Source organism: Panulirus ornatus, chromosome 45 (assembly GCF_036320965.1).
Source record: "Panulirus ornatus isolate Po-2019 chromosome 45, ASM3632096v1, whole genome shotgun sequence".
Taxonomy (NCBI): Eukaryota; Metazoa; Arthropoda; class Malacostraca; order Decapoda; family Palinuridae; genus Panulirus; species Panulirus ornatus.
The window spans coordinates 8,556,649-8,581,731 of NC_092268.1; the positions used below are offsets into that span (position 1 = coordinate 8,556,649).

The 25,083-nt window shown below is 45.2% G+C and overlaps 1 long non-coding RNA gene across 1 annotated transcript in view; it reads left to right on the forward strand.

Moving 5' to 3' along the window:
- The first annotated feature begins 638 nt into the window (after positions 1–638).
- LOC139762925 (uncharacterized) overlaps positions 639–25,083 on the forward strand; it is a 44,401-nt gene continuing 19,956 nt past the window's right edge. The window contains exon 1 of the long non-coding RNA XR_011715866.1: positions 639–954. This is a non-coding gene — a long non-coding RNA (uncharacterized lncRNA). The remainder of the gene's footprint in view (positions 955–25,083) is intronic.

A 25,083-nucleotide genomic window follows, 5' to 3' on the forward strand; every position in this document is an offset into this window, starting at 1 on the left:
GTAACTAGTGTTTAGAACAAGCGACGTCCGAAATTTAGAATGTTTGAGAATAATGACTTAAGAGTCATTAAAGGGGAGAAAAGTGTATTCATTTGTGCTTTCTGTGCCTAATTGTGATTGTAGGTAATTAAGGTCGACGGGAGAATTAAATGTGAAACTTGTGAAGTATTGTACAAGGACATGATTATGAGGTGGTGGGGGTGTAAGGAGGTTTCTTTTAAATCCGTTGAGGTTTATTGTAATACGTAACCTCCGCGTCTCATATTATTCTAGGAGCTTCCTTATAATGTCCTGGCCGAAGGGAGATTGAATTCCTGTCTTTATGGCCGACATATTTCGTCACCTGAAAGTGACAACTTCAAGAGGTTGAAATAGATCGTTTTCCTCGGTGTCGGACGCAGCTCGGGCCTACTTACTTCCCCCCTACCACAACAAACTTTGGGCCAATTATCACCCATTTTACCCCTATTTACCCCACTTTCTGCCCGTATCCACCATTATTTCATGCCCTTATTTTCATGGCAACCCTCGCCTGCGCCGCGAGAGCCGTGGTAGAGTGAGAAATGTGAGTAAAATCGGGGAAAAATAAGAATTGGCGCGGTATCCCCTGGAGGCAGCCATTGGTAACGGTGCTTGGCGGAGGAGGCCGACCTGTCAGTGTGCTCTGGACTGTCGTGAGGGGCGGACGCAGCCGCTCCGCTCTCCCGCGCCATTTTCTCTCTCTCCACCCCCACGGATTAATTTGAATATTCTCGCCAATATATCTCTCTCTTCCCCGTATCATGAGAACGAGTGTGTACAGTGACGCGTCGTGGTGGTGATCAAGCGAGCGGCGGAAAAGGGGGGGGGGAAATTTTTAACGTGTGGGACTCTTCAAGACGAAAGGGGGGGGCGGGCGAAAGGGAAATTTTAAACGCCAGGCTGTCAAACCAACGTCCATCTTGGGTACGACAGGTAAGTGTCCCAAATAATTCTCTTGTCTCACGCCATTCTCTCTCTCTCTCTCTCTCTTCTCTCTCTTCTCTCTCTCTCTCTCTCTCTCTCATTTAAAGTTGTTTAAATTGTATTATTTACTGTTTTTTTCCCCCTCGACCCTGTTCTCCATATATTATATATATATATATATATATATATATATATATATTCTTGAGTCCACGGGGGGAAATCAAACACGAAAAGTTCCCAAGTGCACTTTCGTGTAATAATCACATCATCAGGGAAGACACAAGAGAAATATAAATCAGTTGATATACATCGAAGAGACGAAGCAAGGACGCCATATATATATATATATATATATATATTATATATAATATATATACGAGCCAACCCTTTGTCTTCACTAAGCTGACGCAATTTACCGAGCCCAGTTGTCGTTTACAGCAATTTACAGAAATGTAAATTGTTTGCGTATTTACCGTTGGTTATAAATGGTTTATCCAGGTGGCGTTATATCTGGTACTTTGGGCCTTTAAATGTAAATGCCACTCCCCTATTGGTTCAGATAACGACGCTGGCCATTTACGAAATGTTGACCTTGTAAATGGCCGTTTACTGGCCTCGTAAAAATGTATCGTGTTTTACAAACAAGCTGAAGGTCGGGATGTGTGTTGTAAACAGGGCGTTGTTTGCCTGTAACGGATTTTCGAACGGTTGTTTACAAGACCGTTGTTGTGGTCGCCATCAACAGGTAAACAAGTTGTTGATAGACTGACCATATGGAGCAGTTAATTGGTCATTAGGGTCTTATGGAGCAGTTAATTATCGTACGTCATTAGGGTCTTAATTTAAGACACAATCTATTGAATGTAAATGGCCATGTCTTATAAACACCCTAACCTCGTTAATAACTATGCAATTAGACCTCATTAACGAGCTATTATGAGAGCCAGACACCCCCTGGTAATTAAACTAACCAGTTTAACGAATGTTAATTGGGTGTTTAATGAACGAATGTTAATTGGATGTTTATTGAACGAATGTTAATTGGATGTTTAACGAATGTTAATTGGGTGTTTATTTATTAAACCCGTGTAGTTTAACCTCCATTAAGTGACGGGTTTACTTTAATTACCGTTAATTAAGTACACGAGGTTCGAAATTTTGTCATCATTTTTGTCACCATTTAACCAAAGAAAAAAAAAATTAACATGGCCAGCGTTTAAATATGATCCACACGACATAGTGGCAGATGGCGCCATATTGTGGTGTTTAAAGTACAACTTTAAACGGCAGTGGTTTAAAGTTTAAGGGGGGCCCCTTGGCTCTGAATGTGTGTGAGTGTGAGAGAGAGAGAGAGAGAGAGAGAGAGAGAGAGAGAGAGAGAGAGAGAGAGAGAGAGAGAATGTGAGTCTTGTGAACGGTGTGGCATTGAAATCACCCTCCACCTCGCTGGCTCGCTTACACCCACACACACACTCGCACCCTACGCTCGCTTACACTCGCTCCCTACATACTGCCTTACACCCACACACCACACACTGGCTTACATCCACACCTGGCTTACACCCACACACCATACACTGGCTTACACCCACACTACACACTGGCTTACACCCACACACTACACACCTGGCTTACATCGCTCACCTACACACTGGCTTACACCCACACACTACACACTGGCTTACCCACACTGCTTATATCCACCACACACACTGCCTTATACTCCACACACACACACACTGGCTACATCCACACACTGGCTTACACCCACACACTACACACTGGCTTACACCCACACACTACACACTGGCTTACAGCCCACACACTGGCTTATATCCACACACCACACACTGGCTTACATCCACACACCACACACCTGGCTGACATCCACACACTGGCTTACACCCACACACCACACACTGGCTTACACCCACACACTACACACTGGCTTACACCCACACACTACACACTGGCTTACACCCACACACTGGCTTATATCCACACACCACACACTGGCTTACATCCACACACACTGGCTGACATCCACACACATGGCTGACATCCACACACTGCCTTGCATCCACACACTGGCTTACATCCACACACCTGGCTTACACCGACACCATACACACTCGCACCCACACATTACACACTGGTTTACATCCACACACCACACACTGGTTTACATCCACACACCACACACTGGTTTACATCCACACACCACACACTGGCTTACATCCACACACCACACACCTGGCTGACATCCACACACTGGCTACACCACACACACACACTGGCTCACCACACATCACACTGGCTACACCACACACTGGCTTACATCCAAACACTGGCTTACATCCACACCCACACACTGGCTACATCACACACGCCACCACACTGCTACCCACACACTGCTTACACGACACCACGCATTCGCACCCACCACACAGTCATACCACACACTGCCTCGCTCTACCCACATGACACCCCATACCACTCAATGCACACTGACACTCGCTCAACCACAACTGCACACCGTCATACCACACTCACACCCTCATACCACGCATGACACGTCACCACCATACACTCCAACCACACACTGCCACTCGCTCATAACACACGCACACCACCACACACGCCATCTCGCATACCCACGCACATGCACACTCGCTCATACCCACCACTGCACACTCGCTCATACCCACCACTGCACACTCGCTCATACCCACACACTGCACACTCGCTCATACCCACACGCACACTCCTCAACCCACACACTGCACACTCGCTCATCCCCACACTGCACACTCGCTCAACCCACACACTGCACACTCGCTCATACCCACACACTGCACACTCGCTCATACCCACACACTGCACACTCGCTCATACCCACACACTGCACACTCGCTCATACCCACACACTGCACACTCGCTCATACCCACACACTGCACACTCGCTCATACCCACACACTGCACACTCGCTCATACCCACACACTGCACACTCGCTCATACCCACACACTGCACACTCGCTTACCCACATGCCACTCGCTCATACCCACACACTGCACACTCGCTCATACCCACACACTCGCCACACTCCTCGCCATACCCACACATGCACACTCGTCATACCACACATGCACACTCGCTACCACCCACACCGACTCACACACTGCACATACATCCACACGAACTCTATACCCACACACTCCCACACCCTCGCTGCACCCACACACACGACATCCTCGCTACACCCACACACACGACACCCTCGCTACACTCACACACCCACACACACGACACCCTCGCTACACTCACACACCCACATTCACACACGCTACACACACTCGCTTACTAACAACTCGCTGGCGTACACCCACACACTCACGCGACACGCTCGCTTACACACACACACACACAGCACACGCGCCGCACACCCACACACACACACACACACCACACACACACTAACACGACACACTCGCTTACACCCACTCAAACTCTCACGACACGCTCGCTTACACCCACACAAACACACGAACGCACTCGCTTACACCCACAAACTCACACTACACCCTTTCACACTGAATCTCCCGGTGTTTACACTTTATTTAGTTCGGCCGATTTTGAAACTACATAAAAGTGGCTGTTTAATAATCAGATAGCCACAGTTTCTATACTTCTATAATTTGAGTGTTTTTATATGTATATGTAGGTATAATCAAATAGCCACGTTTTCTATATTTTTGATTTGTCTTTTTATATATGTAGGTATAATCAGCCACATTTTCTATACTTTTAAAATTTGAGTATTTTTATATGTATATGTAGGTATATGTAAGTGTCTGTGCGCGTGTGTGTGAATGTATCTTTCTTCGTATGTTTCCTGGCGCTACTTCGCTGACTTTGGAAACGGCGATCAAGTATAAAGGAAAAAAAATGGATTTAGATTTTGTCAGTGGTGATTTTCGTCTATGGGTATTGTATTTGATGTATTTTCGTTCAATGTATTTATGTACGAAAGAGAGAAAAATTGTTTATATATAACGAATTTGTGGTCAAAATTGTTTATATAGATTTTGTGTTCAAAGGTTTTACATGATTTTTCTCAAGTTATGACCATTATTTGATCCCACGCGTTACCTGCAGACAATTTATATAGATTATATACAGTTTAGATTTATATTTCAAAATATATAGTCTAGCCCTGGGTTAGTTGATCCTGTCTGAAGTGTTTCAAAAACATTTATATGATATTCCGTCATGTAACTATCTATATATAGGGGTCATTCTAAGCAATGTATATATATACATTATATATATATGATATATGATATATATATATGAAAATGTATGTTTTATACTACTGGTATAGGATGTGTATACCTTTCAGTATTTGGGGTTGCCCAGCATTATAAAACCCACGTGTGTGTGTCTTGTGTATATACATCTTTATGCAAATCGTGAATAGAATTCCGATGATATTTATGTAAATGTATCCATGAATATATGAATTTCATGATTTCCTGCAGTTTAGATATACGGGTGTGTATGTAGAGTTAAGCAATATTCTTACAGCGTGGGGTCATATATATATATATATATATATATATATATATATATATATATATATATATATATATATATATATATCTTATGTTTTGATTTCATATGATGTGGCCATTGCTTAGTATAACCATTTCATTTACAATTTACCTCACGGTGTGGTAGTGGGTTTATATATATATATATATATATATATATATATATATATATATATATATATATATATATATATTATCCCTGGGGATAGGGGAGAAAGAATACTTCCCACGTATTCCCTGCGTGTCGTAGAAGGCGACTAAAAGGGAAGGGAGCGGGGGGCTGGAAATCCTCCCCTCTCGTTTTTTTTTAATTTTCCAAAAGAAGGACAGAGAAGAGGGCCAGGTGAGGATATTCCCTCAAAGGTCCAGTCCTCTGTTCTTAACGCTACCTCGCTAATGCGGGAAATGGCGAATAGTATGAAAGAAAGAAAGATTTTATATATATATATATATATATATATATATATATATATATATATATATATATATATTGTAATGACTGCACAAGTGGTGGCTCGGTAGCTTCGTCCAGGAAGCTGACCATTAGTGATATTATCAATGGGACTTGGGAGCTTTGGGTGGTGTGGCCAGGCCAGGGCAACGAAACAGCTTTGTGCGTTAGTGGGAGGGAAAAAAAAAACGAGTATCCGTTTTGCGTTTAAAGTCGGCGTTATTGGCGTTAATTTTTTTTTTTTTTCGGAAGACATTTTTTGTGTGTGACTTTTTCGATATTTTTTTTTTTAATGTTTGCGGTTTCTTTTGTGTGATGTGTTTGTTTACGTTGTGTGTGTTTATGGCAAACTTGTTTACGTTGTGTTTGACGCATTTGATTTTGTTTCTGAGGCACTTGTTTACCTTGTGAGCGTCTCTGACGCTCTTTACGTTGTTTCTGACGCACTTGTTTACGTTGTTTCTGACGCACTTGTTTACGTTGTGTTTCTGACGTACTTGTTTGTTTTTGTTTACGTTTTAAGTGTCCGTTTGACGTACTTGTTTACGTTTAAAGTATATGACGCATTTGTTTACATGTTCATTGTACGACGTGTGACGCGCAATTGTCTGCTTGCCAGGTGTTTCTTGGACGCATTTGTTTACGCATGGAGCGCCTGTTTGACGCACAAGTGTATGACGCTCATGAACATGCTTCGCTCCATCTCCCCCACCCCCCATTTTCTATAACTATCGTCTTCCCAATTTCTCCCCAGTGCTCAGTCACCCCACCCCACCCCATTTTCTACTTCGGTCCCCTATGTCAGACAGTCTCGCTGTCCCCCATATATATATATATATATATATATATATATATATATATATTAAGGCTTCGTCCACAGATGATTTTGTGTACTTGTGTGATATACATCTTTATTTTTCCTCTCGCGTATGGTGGGTTATTTCTGTCATTTCTCACTCCCTCACCCCGTTTTCTGTTCTTTCAAGGAGGCGGTTTTCTCCGTCTGTCTGTCTGTCTCCCCGTCACATCCTGTCTGGCCGGGGTGTATTCATTGCGTCTGTTTCCTGTCCTTATGTGTGACCTTTGACCTTATTACCCCCACGTCTTGTTTTTCTTTGTCATATTTATCCTTTATTTTTCTATTTTATCGCCCTCTCAGCGTAGCTACCATTCTACGTTTTCTTTGATAATGTATTTGATAATGTCGTACTTGCATCTTTCGTCGTTTTCTTTCGCCTAAAATTGTCGTATTCGCGTTTTTTTTAGTTTTTTTTTTTTAAGCCAATAATTTTTCATTTTTATTTCTAAATTGATGTAATTTTGATTGTGGGATTTTTCTTAAAGGCTCGTATTTTGATTATATATATATATATATATATATATATATATATATATATATATATATATATTAGGTAATTTTAGCAATTTTTAACGCGTTTTCCTTTAGGTATTATTGACATTCCATTTTCTTTCACTTTTATTAAAAAAAGAATTTGACCCGTTTTCCTGTAACCCATTTTCTGTACGTGGTTTTCTCCAACGAAAGTGGGTACCTTGACGCTTCTGCATCCCATTTTCTTGCCTCTTGTGCATACATGTTTGTGGGACTGATTTCTATATTGTATTGATTTAGAAAGCGAGAACGGGAGATGTGGGCTCCCCCTCACAGTTCACAGAGTCCGCCATTTTTTTTTTTTTTCTGGTCACGTACCCCATATGTATTCATCCGCGTCACCATCTCCGTTTTCTACGAATGGTTTCGAGTTGCTGTATCCTATATCCAGGCGGATTACGAGTATATAAATAAGTATATAAGGTTACCTTCGCTTATATATATATATATATATATATATATATATATATATATATATATATATATATATATATACTGTAATTGAAACGTCTTCATTAGTGGATCCGGTCGACACTTTTTGCCCGAGTTCTCCGCGGGAACTACATCGCTGCCGATGGGATTCGCTGAACAGTTGGTTCGACTTCGCCGCCAATTCTCTCTCTCTCTCTCTCTCTCTCTCTCTCTCTCTCTCTCTCTCTCTCTCTCTCTCTCTCTCTCTGCGCGCCACTCGCCCTCAAACCTCTTTTCCCCTTTTTTACAAGATTAACGGCCTCTTAAAAAAAGTTCCCTCCCCCATCTCCCCTCTCTCACAAGCCTTGTCTACCTTCCTTAAGGACCCGACCCTCCCCTCATCCTGACCTTTGACCTCTACCATAACGTACCCCAGGAAGGCGTGAGCTGGGGCCAGCATATATATATATATATATTATATTATATATATATATATATATATATATATATATATATATATATATATATATATTATTATATAAACTCTAACTCTATTACCAAGAGAAATATCATTGACTCTTCTATTATCAAATACACAAATGATTATAATCTTAATATTAGTGAGGGTCCATACAAATTAGATAACTTTATTGTTGATAAAATTTGTATAATAATTATAATCTTAATATTAGTGAGGGTCTATACAAATTAGATAACTTTATTGTTGATAAAATTTGTAAAATAAGTTTATGAACGCTCGTTGTATGTTTTGGACAATCACATTGTTGACCAAATGGCGTCCTAGCTTCGTCTGTTCGATGTATATCAACTGACTTATATCTTGTGTCTCCCCTGATGATGTGATTATGACACGAAAGTGCACTTGGGAACTTTTCGTGTTTCATTTTCCCCGTGGACTCATAGGAATATCTTGATCACGCGCAAAATTGTGATCCTTTCCAATATATATATATATATATATATATATATTATATATATATATATATATATATATATATATATTAAATCGCTGTTTCCCGCGTCAGTCAAGTGCCGCCAGCACACCGACGGAGAATGGCCATATACTCGTATAAATTATAAATACATCTGTTTATTATTGTAAAACCTAAAAAGACTGCGTGTGAAGTATGGCGTCGGGCGGGCTGGCTGGCGAACGTTAACCGTTACGTCCGCCAGGGCTGACGTGCCTCACTTGAGCCGTTCCTTTAGGTCGCCCTACTTCACCTCCCTCGGGGGGACGCCACTCCTTCCTCTCCTCCCTGGTATTTCACCGTCTCATGTTTATCTTGATGAACTACGGTAGTTTAGGATGGTTAATTAAGGGTGCAGGATGATTACATTGGGATTACATTACAGCGGGGCGTTCGCCGGGAGCGGATGCGGTAGGATTGTATTTGAATTACATTTTGGGAAGAGGAAGAAATATGTAAACACCAGGAACGGAACAGATACATTTTTTCCCGCCTTGAAAATGTTTTCGGGAGTTCGGTATCGGGTTTAGAAATTCGGATAATGATAAATAAAAAAAAAGATAAATGCCACATTTATGTGATTTATTTATAATGTCTTGTAGAATCATTGCGATAAATTTTTTTTATTTCATTATGAAGGTGATTATATTTTATGATTTTTATTTTTAACGATTGAGGCGTATATATATATATATATATATATATATATATATATATATATATATATATATATATATATACACGACGTTTTGTGTACTGGTATTAATCAATTATTTAATATACGTATTTTTGATAAATATTCTGAGATGCCAGGGTGATGTACGTTTTCTAAGAAGTGATAGAAATTGGGGTGATGGTGGCCACGACGCGGCTTACAGTGTGTGTGTGTGTGTGTGTGTGTGTGTCATCTTCAGTTGGCCGTCAGCGGTCGTGTGGGGGGGGGGGGAGAAGGTTACCATGGTACGCATACAGGAAGTGCCCCCCCCCCCTTTGTAATGGCGTCTCCCTCATTACCCATAATTTATGACCGCTTGGAGTCTTGCTCAAGCGGCCCTGTGCCATCTGTGTGTGTGTGTGTGGGGTGTGGAGGACCAGTGTGGCGCTACGTCGCTGACGCGGGAAACTGCGATCAAGTGCGATAGATGGATTATGTACGAGTTAGGTCTGGGCGAGGAGTATGTCGTAAAAAAAAATTGGATTTTTTTTTTACTTTAAGTAAATTGTATCATTGACAAAACAAGGAACATTGCATTTTGTAGGAAAGAGACTAGTTTACTTTTGTATCTCAAAGACAAATACATCAAAAATACAATAACTACAGCTATACCAATTGTATCAGAGATTAGAATGTATACGCATCGTATTCTATAGCTGGACATGTATTTTATACAATACCTATACCGTTTGTACATGCAGTACTGTATGTATACGGAAAATACAGTACGTGTATCATAAAAGTACGCCTCAAAGTCATACAGGATTTGCGTATTTTTAGATAATTTTTATTGTGTATCAAAAGTAGCAAAATATTGCATTCCAGAATTGGAGTTTGTTTTGGTTCGCGGGGTGGAAAGTGACAAGCCACAGACGTGACCTAAGGCCGAGATTCATGGGTGAGTAAAGGTGCCGAGCGACCATTCAAGCAGCTATAATGGATTGGCGGCAAGAGAGAGCTAGAATGAGCGCGTGACCCTTGTGGGGGTAAGGAAGGGTGAAATTGTTTTGTTTTTCTAAGGGGCGGAGCGACGGTACGGACCGTGTGATGGATGGGGGAAGAGAGCGCTTAGTCGTAACGAGTGTTTCAGGGCGGGAAGGGCGAGAGTGCTCTGGTATGGAATGGGCGAATCGATCATCTTGTCAGCAAGATGGATTGGGGCAAGACAGAAGTTAACGTGACACCTGAACCGTGGAAGGAAGGGCGAGTTTATTTATATATACAAGGAGAGAAACGATGATCCAGGGTCATGCTATAAGGGTCGGGGGGAACAAGTAGCTATACTAGTTTGAAGTGAGCGAGGGCTGGAAGGGTGGTAATGTATTGATACAGGTATGGCGGAACGGTCATCCGTTAGGTGCTGACCGACGAGGCAAGAGGGAGCTACACCAGGCGGATGATTTAAGGCGGGGAGGGCGAGATTGCTATTGGAAGTTAATGGGCGGAGGGACTCTCGTGACTGTGATGGCGGGAAAGGCATTCTCGAAGGGTCATCACGTGATCAGCTGTTGGCGGGGAGAACTGGCCGCTTGGTTCTTTTTCGTATTTATTATTTACCTTTTATTTCGCGTATGAAATTGATCTCCATATTTTAGTTTTCTGCCTAAAATGATCATTTATAGCCTATTAAAGCCTTTGGGAGAACTAACTGTCTTAGAAAGTTGTATGGATAGCATTGAGGAACATTATTGGAACATTATTGACGCGCCGCCATAATTCCATTGAGGTAGAACTGGACGATATACTTTAAAAAAAAAATGTCTTATGCCATGTCTTATGAAAGTGACAATTGTACATCGAATTTCACGGACGCTTGTGGTTGCCCAGGTATGTGTTCCTGTGTGATTTTTATTACAGTGATGTAGGATAGATAGAGACCAGATAGATAGATACATACATAGATAGATAGATAGAAAGTGTTGACAACATGTCATTGTTGTTGACTTTTATTTTGGGGAAGCGGGAGACTGTTATTTGTGGAGTGTATTGTAGAAAGTTAATGTTCCGTGAGCACGACGGTACGACCCATTGAGCACGACGGTACGACCCCTTGAGTACGACGGTACAAACCCTAGCGCACGACGGTACGACCCCTTGGGCACGACGGTACGACCCCTTGAGCACGACGGTACGGCCCCTTGACCACGACGGTACGAGAATAAATCATGTATTACAAGATTTATATATTCGTCTCGGCCAGAGATCACCTCGAATGCAATGAAGAGGAATTTATACCATCAGTGTATATGGTGTCACAAGCGTGGAAATCTAATTTGCATATGATTATACACCTGTCATCATTCGAGTTAATAATATATAACACTCACCGTTTTAAACATTCATGGCAACTCATGGTTTGGTGGGATGTATGTTGTTGTTTTGATGTTTACGTACGTTGTTTTGATGTTATTGATGTTTACTTCCTCCACAACACCGCTCGGCTTTGGAACTCTCTTGTGACCCCTTCGTGTTTTACCGAGCACACAGCACCTGACCCTTTTTCTCCCTTACACCGCTAAACTACTTCACAGCTCTTTTTTTCCTTAGATATTTTATATATCTATATAGAGTCGGGAGACGTCCATTCTTAACGAGTGGCAATTGAAAGGAAAATAATGAGTTTTGAAATGCCCTTGAGGTCTTATCTATAGTGCCATCTTGAAAAGGTCGAGGGCCACAGTGTAGATATGGACCTTTCAATGGACCACAACATTGGCCAGTGTGGCCAGTCCAGAACACCCCTCCCCCTTCTTTCTCTCCTGATTGGGCCAGCCAGCCACCCTGGCCCATCTGCCCAGCATTGTAACATACTTTCTCCACATACCGCTTGAGTCTGTCCCCTGGCAGCATACCTCTCTAGCATATGTATTCTCTCTCTCTCTCTCTCTCTCTCTCTCTCTCTCTCTCTATATATATATATATATATATATATATATATATATTATATATATTATATATATATATATATATAATATAATATTTTCCTATGAGTCCACGGGGAAAATGAAACACGATAAGTTCCCAAGTGCACTATCGTGTAATAATCACATCATCAGGGGAGACACAACAGAGAAATGTCAGTTGATATACATCGGAGAGACGAAGCTAGAACGTCATTTGGTAAACATTATATATATATATATATATATATATATATATATATATATATATATATATATATATATACATACATACCTGGCGCAGCTAATCAAAACATAAACCCAGTAAGCTTCTTATATCAATATATAAACCTAAGAAGCTTCCTCGTCAGCTGAGGATTTTAAGCCGTCAGCTCGCGACCTTAAAACGTCAGCTCGCGACCTTAAACCCTCAGCTCACGACCTTAAACCCTCAGCTCGCGACCTTAAACCCTCACTTCACGACCTTAAACCATCAGCTACACGACCTTAAAACGTCAGCTAAGGATCTTAAAATATCTCGCGACCTTAAAACCGTCAGCTCGACCTGAAAACGTCAGCTAAGGACCTTAAAACGTCGGATAATGGCCTTAATCCGTCATCTAGCGACCCAAAACAGTCAGCTCAGGGCCTTAAAACGTCAGCTAAGGGCCTTAAACCGTAATCTCGACCTTAAACCGTCAGCTCAGGGCCTTAAACCGTCATCTCGACCTTATACTGTCAGCTAAGGGCCTCAAAACGTCATCTCGCTACCTTAAACCGTCAGCTCGCTCCTTTAAACCATTAAACCTTCAGAATAAACCTCGGGACCTGCACCTGGAGGCTAGCCAATCACATCAGCCCCTCAGCCAACAGCCATATACAGGAACGAGACGAGGGTGAGTTGGGGGGGGTGAACACTACCCCCCACCATCCCAGAGTATGACCTCATATGTGTATGTGCGGGAGGCGCGGCCATAAGGTCGAGTGTAGCGCAGCGGCGGGATGGGAGAACCGACCGTAATGGCCGGACACCCGCTCCCGCAGCCTCGAGGTTTTTGACCCGGAGGAGAGGGGCGGGTGGTGGTGGGGTGGGCTGCCGCGTCGCATATAATTACATTATTTTTATCACCATTATTTATGTATATTTATTGATTATTTTGTAACAAATATGTATTATATCGTATGTAATTACGTGGTTGTAGTCGCATAGGGCTGGAACTATCGAGAAGGGAGAGGAAAATGTAAATTAATATGGCTTTTGGTAACGTCTCCGCTTTCGCCCCACTTCAGTGGCTTTTTAAGAATGTCGTGTGGGTCTGTACGTTACAGACACGGACCACGTACACCTGTTGACACTGACAGACCACGTACAGACACTTACCGACACTGACACACCACGTACAGACACTTACCGACACTGACAGACCACATACAGACACCTACCGACATTGACAGACCACGTACGGACACTTGCCGACACTGACAGACCACATACAGACACACATCACGTACTGACACACGTACCGACACTGACGCCACGTACAGACACCTACCGACACTGACACACCACGTATTGACCCCTACCGTCACTGACAGACCACGTACAGGCACACCTACCGACACTGACGCCACGTACAGACACACCTACCGACACTGACACCACGTACAGACACCTACCGTCACTGACAGACCACGTACAGACACGCAGACCATGTACTGACACGTGTCGACGTTCAAAGACACACCTGCCGACACTGACGGACCACGTAAACACACACACACACACACACACACACAAACGACCGCCACTACCTCTATCTCTGCCACTACCCAGGATGGCTAGTGGCCTGGGAACTCGCGCCCACCATCATGGGACTTCCTTTCCGAGCTTCCCTCCAGTCCCTCCCTCCCTCCCTCACCCCGCTAACCTCCCACCACCACCTACCCTCCCCCCGTCTCCCCACTTCCTGTACCCTTGTCACACCTGTGGAGGGCCAGGTACACCTGTGGAGGGCCAGGTACACCTGCTGGACACCTGTGGAGGGCCAGGTACACCTGCTGGACACCTGTCGGGGGCCTGGTACACCTGCTGGACACCTGTGGAGGGCCAGGTACATCTGCTGAACACCTGTGGAGGGCCAGGTACACCTGCTGGACACCTGTGGTGGGCCAGGTACACCTGCTGGACACCTGTGGTGGGCCAGGTACACCTGCTGGACACCTGTGGTGGGCCAGGTACACCTGCTGGACACCTGTGGTGGGCCAGGTACACCTGCTGGACACCTGTGGAGGGCCAGGTACACCTGCTGGACACCTGTGGAGGGCCAGGTACACCTGCTGGACACCTGGGAGGGCCAGGTACACCTGCTGGACACCTGTGGAGGGCCAGGTACACCTGCTGGACACCTGTGGAGGGCCAGGTACACCTGCTGGACACCTGTGGAGGGCCAGGTACACCTGCTGGGCACCTGTGGAGGGCCAGGTACACATGCTCTATGGCCAAGATACACCTCTACAGGGCCACCAGCTGCAGGTGTTGGAACAGAGGTCTACGTGAGGAAGTCAAAAGCAATTGTTCACCTCTGTTTTGTTTGCCTGTGATCAGGTGTTTACTGCCCAATTTTATCGAATCTGTTTATTACGAACATTTTGAGCCTTTAATTATTAGTTTTATATATTTATTGGTATAATTATTGGTTATCATTAATACTATTTAGCTTTTTTCGACTACGTCAGCTTGATGAAAGCCTCTCCGACTTTCTGTAGTGTCAGCTTGAGCTAAGGTGAGACGCAGCTTTGTCAACCACTTAATACTTTCCGTCGTCTGTTGGTGAAAGCTTAGCGAGACACTCTATTGCGAAATAAAATGGCCATAAAGGGGTTTTCTCTCGTTTGGCCGTGCGTTCCCACCAGTGGCCAATGGTTGTTTGGGCGATATTAACAGTCGGTGGCACAGCAGGGCGGCCCTTGTGTTAGGCAGGGTCAAAATAAAGCGATGCGCCGCCATTGAATGGGAAGGATCCCCACCTGTTTCGGTGGCGGCCTTCTCCGAAACCTCAGCTCGGGGGAGCGCAAATAAATCCAAAATAATTCATTTATTTCCATTATTTGTTATTTATGTAGTTTTATGTGGATTTTATTAATCTCAGGTATTTGAATAATTCGATGTAAGTGTCAATGTTGTTAAAGAAGTGTAAGAAATGGAAGATTTCGGAAGTTCTTTGGGTTAGGTTTCGGACGCGGCGTGTATATACAGGTCAGGCCTGGTCCGCCACCGGGAGCCATTGCCTACCCCTTATTCCCGCCACCAATCATCGACCGCCTCCGCCCTCTCGGCCGGCCAATGGTGCGCCGGTAAAGACCGCAAGCTCGGTTCTGATTGGCCGAAGCGGATGACCGATGTGAAAACGTCGCACTTTCCTGGAAGACAGGAAGAAATGGAGAAGGTAGACTTGGCGGGAAGAATAATAATAAAAAAAACGCCCCGACTTAGACAGTGGACATGACGTAGTGGCTTTTTGACATATTTACCCGTCATGACTTAACCTAGTTTTCGTGAATGGTGGGAGGAGAGGCGCGCATGACGCTGCTCCTCCTCCGCGAACGAGCGTCCGGACGCATTGCGTTCGTCGTCTGCTGGAGGGAAGACGTGCTTTTAGGTATTTATTTTTGACTTTTTTTTTGGCGCTATGTGAAAGCGGAAGATGTTTCCTCGCCCACATCTTATGCAAGTCTTTCGGTTTATATATATTTTTTGACGAAGATAAATATGAATTATTTATGATAAATAATTTATGATGGGGCGACACGTTTATCCAATACAAAACAAATATGTACTTACACATTTGGGGCCCCCACGAGTATATAGGCACCTCCTAATACATTACAAATTAGTAATTAATTACACAAAGGGGGCCCCATAAGTGTAGACCCCCATATCCCATGACAATATAAATAATGACATACATGGGGACCCCACGATTGCGCAGAACACACCACCATATATATCACCAATAAGTTCTTCAGCATCCATCTCAGTCACATATGTGGGCAGCGCAGGTGTGTGTGTATGTGTGTGGGATGCTCCCATCACCCCATGTGAGTCAGACGTGCAGCCATAAAAAGGAAATATTTGTAAGAAAGTACAATTTTCACCGCGGGTCTCAAATTGTGGTTGGGAAGAAAATCGCCGAATTGGCAACTCGAACTCCTCGTTTTCTGTTGGCGATTTTTATGGGTTTGTTATATTTTTTTCAAACTTTTTGTATTTTTGGGGGGGTTGTTAAGGGTTTAGATCTTGAGGGTCTGTGTATTAATGGTAGAGTGTTATATATTTGGAGTGGTTTTGGGGAAAATAATCTTTTCAACGTCTTAGAGTAATAATAATAATAATGATAATTATTATTGAATTGCCCTCAAGTACACTTAATGCCATAAGGGGTATGATACTTTCCTGCTAATATATAGTTTATTTTAAAAGTTTACAATTTACTTAAAGGTTTAGAGATTACTTAAACGAGTAGACAGTATGACTTTTGTACTTACAAAGGCTATAAAGTCTGTAGTGTAAGTAGTTTAAGTAACTTGTGTACTTATGACAGCTGGTGACGGTAGGGCACCAGCTGTGGATGAGTGTACGTTCGTTCGTATGTCTGTGTGTGGTTTCTACGCGTACACATATATACGAGGTAGTAGAGTGTAGAGGTGTAGAAAACGAGAGGAGGGGTGGTGGTGTGGGAGGAGTGTGGGGGGGGGGGGGTTCAGTCACCCTGAGGAGGCCTGGCGAGCCTGTCTCAAGCTGGCTATCTGGGGTGGCGTTGAAATCTCTCTCTCTCTCTCTCTCTCTCTCTCTCTCTCTCTCTCTCTCTCTCTCTCTCTCTCTCTCTCTCTCTCTCCTCTCTCTTCTTCTCTCTATATATATATATATATATATATATATATATATTATATATATATATATATATATACATACATACATACCTGGCGCAGCTAATCAAAACATAAACCCAGTAAGCTTCTTATATCAATATATAAACCTAAGAAGCTTCCTCGTCAGCTGAGGATTTTAAGCTGTCAGCTCGCGACCTTAAAACGTCAGCTCGCGACCTTAAACCCTCAGCTCACGACCTTAAACCCTCAGCTCGCGACCTTAAACCCTCAGCTCGCGACCTTAAACCCTCACTTCACGACCTTAAACCATCAGCTACACGACCTTAAAACGTCAGCTAAGGATCTTAAAATATCTCGCGACCTTAAACCGTCAGCTCGACCTGAAAACGTCAGCTAAGGACCTTAAAACGTCGGATAATGGCCTTAATCCGTCATCTAGCGACCCAAAACAGTCAGCTCAGGGCCTTAAAACGTCAGCTAAGGGCCTTAAACCGTCATCTCGACCTTAAACCGTCAGCTCAGGGCCTTAAACCGTCATCTCGACCTTATACTGTCAGCTAAGGGCCTCAAAACGTCATCTCGCTACCTTAAACCGTCAGCTCGCTCCTTTAAACCATTAAACCTTCAGAATAAACCTCGGGACCTGCACCTGGAGGCTAGCCAATCACATCAGCCCCTCAGCCAACAGCCATATACAGGAACGAGACGAGGGTGAGTTGGGGGGGGTGAACACTACCCCCCCACCATCCCAGAGTATGACCTCATATGTGTATGTGCGGGAGGCGCGGCCATAAGGTCGAGTGTAGCGCAGCGGCGGGATGGGAGAACCGACCGTAATGGCCGGACACCCGCTCCCGCAGCCTCGAGGTTTTTGACCCGGAGGAGAGGGGCGGGTGGTGGTGGGGTGGGCTGCCGCGTCGCATATAATTACATTATTTTTATCACCATTATTTATGTATATTTATTGATTACTTTTGTAACAAATATGTATTATATCGTATGTAATTACGTGGTTGTAGTCGCATAGGGCTGGAACTATCGAGAAGGGAGAGGAAAATGTAAATTAATATGGCTTTTGGTAACGTCTCCGCTTTCGCCCCACTTCAGTGGCTTTTTAAGAATGTCGTGTGGGTCTGTACGTTACAGACACGGACCACGTACACCTGTTGACACTGACAGACCACGTACAGACACTTACCGACACTGACACACCACGTACAGACACTTACCGACACTGACAGACCACATACAGACACCTACCGACATTGACAGACCACGTACGGACACTTGCCGACACTGACAGACCACATACAGACACACATCACGTACTGACACACGTACCGACACTGACGCCACGTACAGACACCTACCGACACTGACACACCACGTATTGACCCCTACCGTCACTGACAGACCACGTACAGGCACACCTACCGACACTGACGCCACGTACAGACACACCTACCGACACTGACACCACGTACAGACACCTACCGTCACTGACAGACCACGTACAGACACGCAGACCATGTACTGACACGTGTCGACGTTCAAAGACACACCTGCCGACACTGACGGACCACGTAAACACACACACACACACACACACACACAAACGACCGCCACTACCTCTATCTCTGCCACTACCCAGGATGGCTAGTGGCCTGGGAACTCGCGCCCACCATCATGGGACTTCCTTTCCGAGCTTCCCTCCAGTCCCTCCCTCCCTCCCTCACCCCGCTAACCTCCCACCACCACCTACCCTCCCCCCGTCTCCCCACTTCCTGTACCCTTGTCACACCTGTGGAGGGCCAGGTACATCTGCTGGACACCTGTGGAGGGCCAGGTACACCTGTGGAGGGCCAGGTACACCTGCTGGACACCTGTGGAGGGCCAGGTACACCTGCTGGACACCTGTCGGGGGCCTGGTACACCTGCTGGACACCTGTGGAGGGCCAGGTACATCTGCTGAACACCTGTGGAGGGCCAGGTACACCTGCTGGACACCTGTGGTGGGCCAGGTACACCTGCTGGACACCTGTGGTGGGCCAGGTACACCTGCTGGACACCTGTGGTGGGCCAGGTACACCTGCTGGACACCTGTGGTGGGCCAGGTACACCTGCTGGACACCTGTGGAGGGCCAGGTACACCTGCTGGACACCTGTGGAGGGCCAGGTACACCTGCTGGACACCTGTGGAGGGCCAGGTACACCTGCTGGACACCTGTGGAGGGCCAGGTACACCTGCTGGACACCTGTGGAGGGCCAGGTACACCTGCTGGACACCTGTGGAGGGCCAGGTACACCTGCTGGGCACCTGTGGAGGGCCAGGTACACATGCTATGGCCAAGATACACCTCTACAGGGCCACCAGCTGCAGGTGTTGGAACAGAGGTCTACGTGAGGAAGTCAAAAGCAATTGTTCACCTCTGTTTTGTTTGCCTGTGATCAGGTGTTTACTGCCCAATTTTATCGAATCTGTTTATTACGAACATTTTGAGCCTTTAATTATTAGTTTTATATATTTATTGGTATAATTATTGGTTATCATTAATACTATTTAGCTTTTTTCGACTACGTCAGCTTGATGAAAGCCTCTCCGACTTTCTGTAGTGTCAGCTTGAGCTAAGGTGAGACGCAGCTTTGTCAACCACTTAATACTTTCCGTCGTCTGTTGGTGAAAGCTTAGCGAGACACTCTATTGCGAAATAAAATGGCCATAAAGGGGTTTTCTCTCGTTTGGCCGTGCGTTCCCACCAGTGGCCAATGGTTGTTTGGGCGATATTAACAGTCGGTGGCACAGCAGGGCGGCCCTTGTGTTAGGCAGGGTCAAAATAAAGCGATGCGCCGCCATTGAATGGGAAGGATCCCCACCTGTTTCGGTGGCGGCCTTCTCCGAAACCTCAGCTCGGGGAGCGCAAATAAATCCAAAATAATTCATTTATTTCCATTATTTGTTATTTATGTAGTTTTATGTGGATTTTATTAATCTCAGGTATTTGAATAATTCGATGTAAGTGTCAATGTTGTTAAAGAAGTGTAAGAAATGGAAGATTTCGGAAGTTCTTTGGGTTAGGTTTCGGACGCGGCGTGTATATACAGGTCAGGCCTGGTCCGCCACCGGGAGCCATTGCCTACCCCTTATTCCCGCCACCAATCATCGACCGCCTCCGCCCTCTCGGCCGGCCAATGGTGCGCCGGTAAAGACCGCAAGCTCGGTTCTGATTGGCCGAAGCGGATGACCGATGTGAAAACGTCGCACTTTCCTGGAAGACAGGAAGAAATGGAGAAGGTAGACTTGGCGGGAAGAATAATAATAAAAAAAACGCCCCGACTTAGACAGTGGACATGACGTACGTGGCTTTTTGACATATTTACCCGTCATGACTTAACCTAGTTTTCGTGAATGGTGGGAGGAGAGGCGCGCATGACGCTGCTCCTCCTCCGCGAACGAGCGTCCGGACGCATTGCGTTCGTCGTCTGCTGGAGGGAAGACGTGCTTTTAGGTATTTATTTTTGACTTTTTTTTTGGCGCTATGTGAAAGCGGAAGATGTTTCCTCGCCCACATCTTATGCAAGTCTTTCGGTTTATATATTTTTTGACGAAGATAAATATGAATTATTTATGATAAATAATTTATGATGGGGCGACACGTTTATCCAATACAAAACAAATATGTACTTACACATTTGGGGCCCCCACGAGTATATAGGCACCTCCTAATACATTACAAATTAGTAATTAATTACACAAAGGGGGCCCCATAAGTGTAGACCCCCATATCCCATGACAATATAAATAATGACATACATGGGGACCCCACGATTGCGCAGAACACACCACCATATATATCACCAATAAGTTCTTCAGCATCCATCTCAGTCACATATGTGGGCAGCGCAGGTGTGTGTGTATGTGTGTGGGATGCTCCCATCACACCATGTGAGTCAGACGTGCAGCCATAAAAAGGAAATATTTGTAAGAAAGTACAATTTTCACCGCGGGTCTCAAATTGTGGTTGGGAAGAAAATCGCCGAATTGGCAACTCGAACTCCTCGTTTTCTGTTGGCGATTTTTATGGGTTTCTGTTATATTTTTTTCAAACTTTTTGTATTTTTGGGGGGGTTGTTAAGGGTTTAGATCTTGAGGGTCTGTGTATTAATGGTAGAGTGTTATATATTTGGAGTTGTTTTGGGGAAAATAATCTTTTCAACGTCTTAGAGTAATAATAATAATAATGATAATTATTATTGAATTGCCCTCAAGTACACTTAATGCCATAAGGGCTATGATACTTTCCAGCTAATATATAGTTTATTTTAAAAGTTTACAATTTACTTAAAGGTTTAGAGATTACTTAAACGAGTAGACAGTATGACTTTTGTACTTACAAAGGCTATAAAGTCTGTAGTGTAAGTAGTTTAAGTAACTTGTGTACTTATGACAGCTGGTGACGGTAGGGCACCAGCTGTGGATGAGTGTACGTTCGTTCGTATGTCTGTGTGTGGTTTTCTACGCGTACACATATATACGAGGTAGTAGAGTGTAGAGGTGTAGAAAACGAGAGGAGGGGTGGTGGTGTGGGAGGAGTGTGGGGGGGGGGGGGTTCAGTCACCCTGAGGAGGCCTGGCGAGCCTGTCTCAAGCTGGCTATCTGGGGTGGCGTTGAAATTCTTCTCTCTCTTCTCTCTCTCTCTCTCTCTCTCTCTCCTCTCTCTCTCTCTCTCTCTCTTCTCTCCACTCTTACTCTTACTCTCTCATCTTACTCTCTACTCTTTCTCTCTACTCTCTCCTCCCTCTCTACTGACCTGACCTCACCCTGACCTGACCTCGCGCCCTCTGTGTGACCTGTATATGACCTGGGAGAGGCCCTGACCTGAACTCGTGACCTGTGACCTAGGGAGAGGCGCCTGACCTGACCTCACGCCTTCAGTGACCTGTATATGACCTGGGGAGAGACCCTAAGCTGACCTCATGTCGGTGTTACCGGACCCTGCCGGCTGGAGGTGAAAGGTCACCTTGGGCGAGTTAACTTGCGTCAAGGATCTCCAAAGGAGAGTCTGCATTTCCCAGCGACTGAAAGTAGCGCAACTTTGGGCTATAGGAACTTTTAGAAAGGACGTGGGTAAAATCAGGACTCGTGTGTGTGTGTTTATTTATTATGCTTTGTCGCTGTCTCCCGCGTTAGCGAGGTAGCGCAAGGAAACTGACGAAAGAATGGCCCAACCCACCCACATACACATGTATATACATACACGTCCACACACGCATATATATATGCCTATACATCTCAAAGTATACGTACATATACATACCAATACATTTCAACGTATACATATGTATATACATACACAGACATGTACAAATATGTACACATGTACATAATTCATACTTGCTGCTTTCATTCATTCTCGTCGCCACCTCGCCACACATGAAATGCCAACACCCCACACACGCGCGCGAGGTAGCGCCAGAAAAAAAAAACAAATGCCACAGTTTTTCTTAAAACTGCCAGAAATATAAACCGTTCATTCCCGTCCCCTGTTGTTTGTTAAACCTGTGGTTTAAAACCTCCACGCGGTTGTTAAAACCCCCACTGGAGGGGGGAGGGTGGGGTGTGGGTGCCCACTGTACACCCGACGGTTTAACATGCCGGCCTTACAACGCTAGAAAACCTGGCCGACCAAAATACTGCCTGGGTGTTGGTCGTGCACAAAAGATTGGAGTGTTGGGAGGTGGGGAGGGGGTGGGTGGAGGGGAAGGTTGTACTGGGTGGGGTTCGAACCTGCCCTACTTGGTCTCAAGGTGAGGTGTGGTTTGGATCTGGGTGGACCAGTGTGTGTTTGTGTGCGTGTGGCTGTATCTTGGTGTGTGCGTGTGTCTGTGTGTTTAATGTTTATATTATTATTATTATCATTTACTATCATTCTAGTACTTGGTTGCCGTTTCCTGCTTTAGCGACGTAGCGCTTCCCAACCTTAGTTATAAACATCACAACCCGGTTCATATCAGTAACAACCCCAGCCTTACAGTACAACCCTACCATCTTCACTACATCATCACTACAACCTCACAATACAACCCTAACAATTCAACCCCATCCTCACAGTACAACCCTTCCATCCTCACTACATCATCATCACTACAACCTCACAATACAACCCCAACTGCCCTAATACACCCCCCTCAAGGCCACACGAGTGTATTGACTCGTATACATTTGAGTAATACACTCAAGGTTACCCCGTGTGAGTGTGTGTGTGTGTGTGTGTACCTGTGTGTGTTTGGTGTGTGTGTTTCTCATGTTTTCCTAGGACGTGTTGAGCTAGCGCATGCCCGCACGCCTATCCTGCCCTGGTCCTAGCCTCCCCATGCGTCTGCCCTGGTCCTAGCCAGCCCATGCGTCTGCCCTGGTCTTAGCCAGCCCATGCGTCAGCCCTGGTCCTAGCCAGCCCATGCGTCTGCCCTGGTCTTAGCCAGCACGTACCCCGTGCCTAGGCTGGCCATGCGTCTTTGCCGTTCCTAGCCAACGCATGCGCACGCGCGCCGCCCCGTGTCAAGCGCGTGCACGCGGGCGGCGCGTGTTCCATATGAGCGCATGCAAGCTTCAGCCATGCGCGTCCACGACCATGATGTGGTGTGTGTGTTGTGTGTGTGTGTGTGTGTGTGTGTGTGTGTGTGTGTGTGTGTGTGTGTGTGGTACACTCTCACTGTACCGTCACTAGGGTGCTGTATCGTGTGCGTGTTTGGACGGCACACTGGGTGATACACACGTGTATGTATGTAGGGTACGTCTCCCCCCACAACCTGGGTGGGGAGAAACCCATCCCCACCCCACTGCCCCGTTTCTCCCCCAACCCTTCTATCCCCCCTCCCTTGTTCTTTTCTCCCCTCTCATCTCCCCACTCCATTCTCCCCACCTCTCCCCACCCTTTGCTCGTCTCCCCAACCCCCACTGTTGTGGGGAGATTGTGTGTGTGTGTGTGTGTGTGTGTGTGTGTGTGTGTGTGTGTGTGTGTGTGGCGACACCGCTTTCCTTTGGGTTCAAGGCTCCCCACGCAGGTAACCTACACCCTCTCCAACACAACCTCCCTCACCTCTCCAACACAACCTCCCTCACCTCTCCAACACAACCTCCCTCACCTCTCCAACACAAACTCCCTCACCTCTCCAACACAAACTCCCTCCACCTCTCCAACACAAACCCCCACCTCTCCACCTCCCCCACGTCTCCAACACTTCCTCCACCTCTCCAACACACTCCCGTATCATTAATGACTAGATATATATGTACACTTCGATTGCCCTTCAGTTTTTTTTTGGCCTTCAAATATATTCTACCTTAAGGAAGGTCTCGGGTGATTTAAGGTCATAGGTTAAAGGTCACGGATCTTGCCCCAGTTACGTACTGATAATTACCATAAAAACCTTTTGAGTCTGCCCTTGAATATGGTCACTATAGAAAACGAATATATATAGAGAGAGCAGAAGAGGGTGTTTTGAAATGGTTTGGTCACATGGAGAGAATGAGTGAGGAAAGATTGACCAAGAGGATATATGTGTCGGAGGTGGAGGGAACGAGGAGAAGTGGGAGACCAAATTGGAGGTGGAAAGATGGAGTGAAAAAGATTTTGTGTGATCGGGGCCTGAACATGCAGGAGGGTGAAAGGAGGGCAAGGAATAGAGTGAATTGGAGCGATGTGGTATACCGGGGTTGACGTGCTGTCAGTGGATTGAATCAAGGCATGTGAAGCGTCCGGGGTAAACCATGGA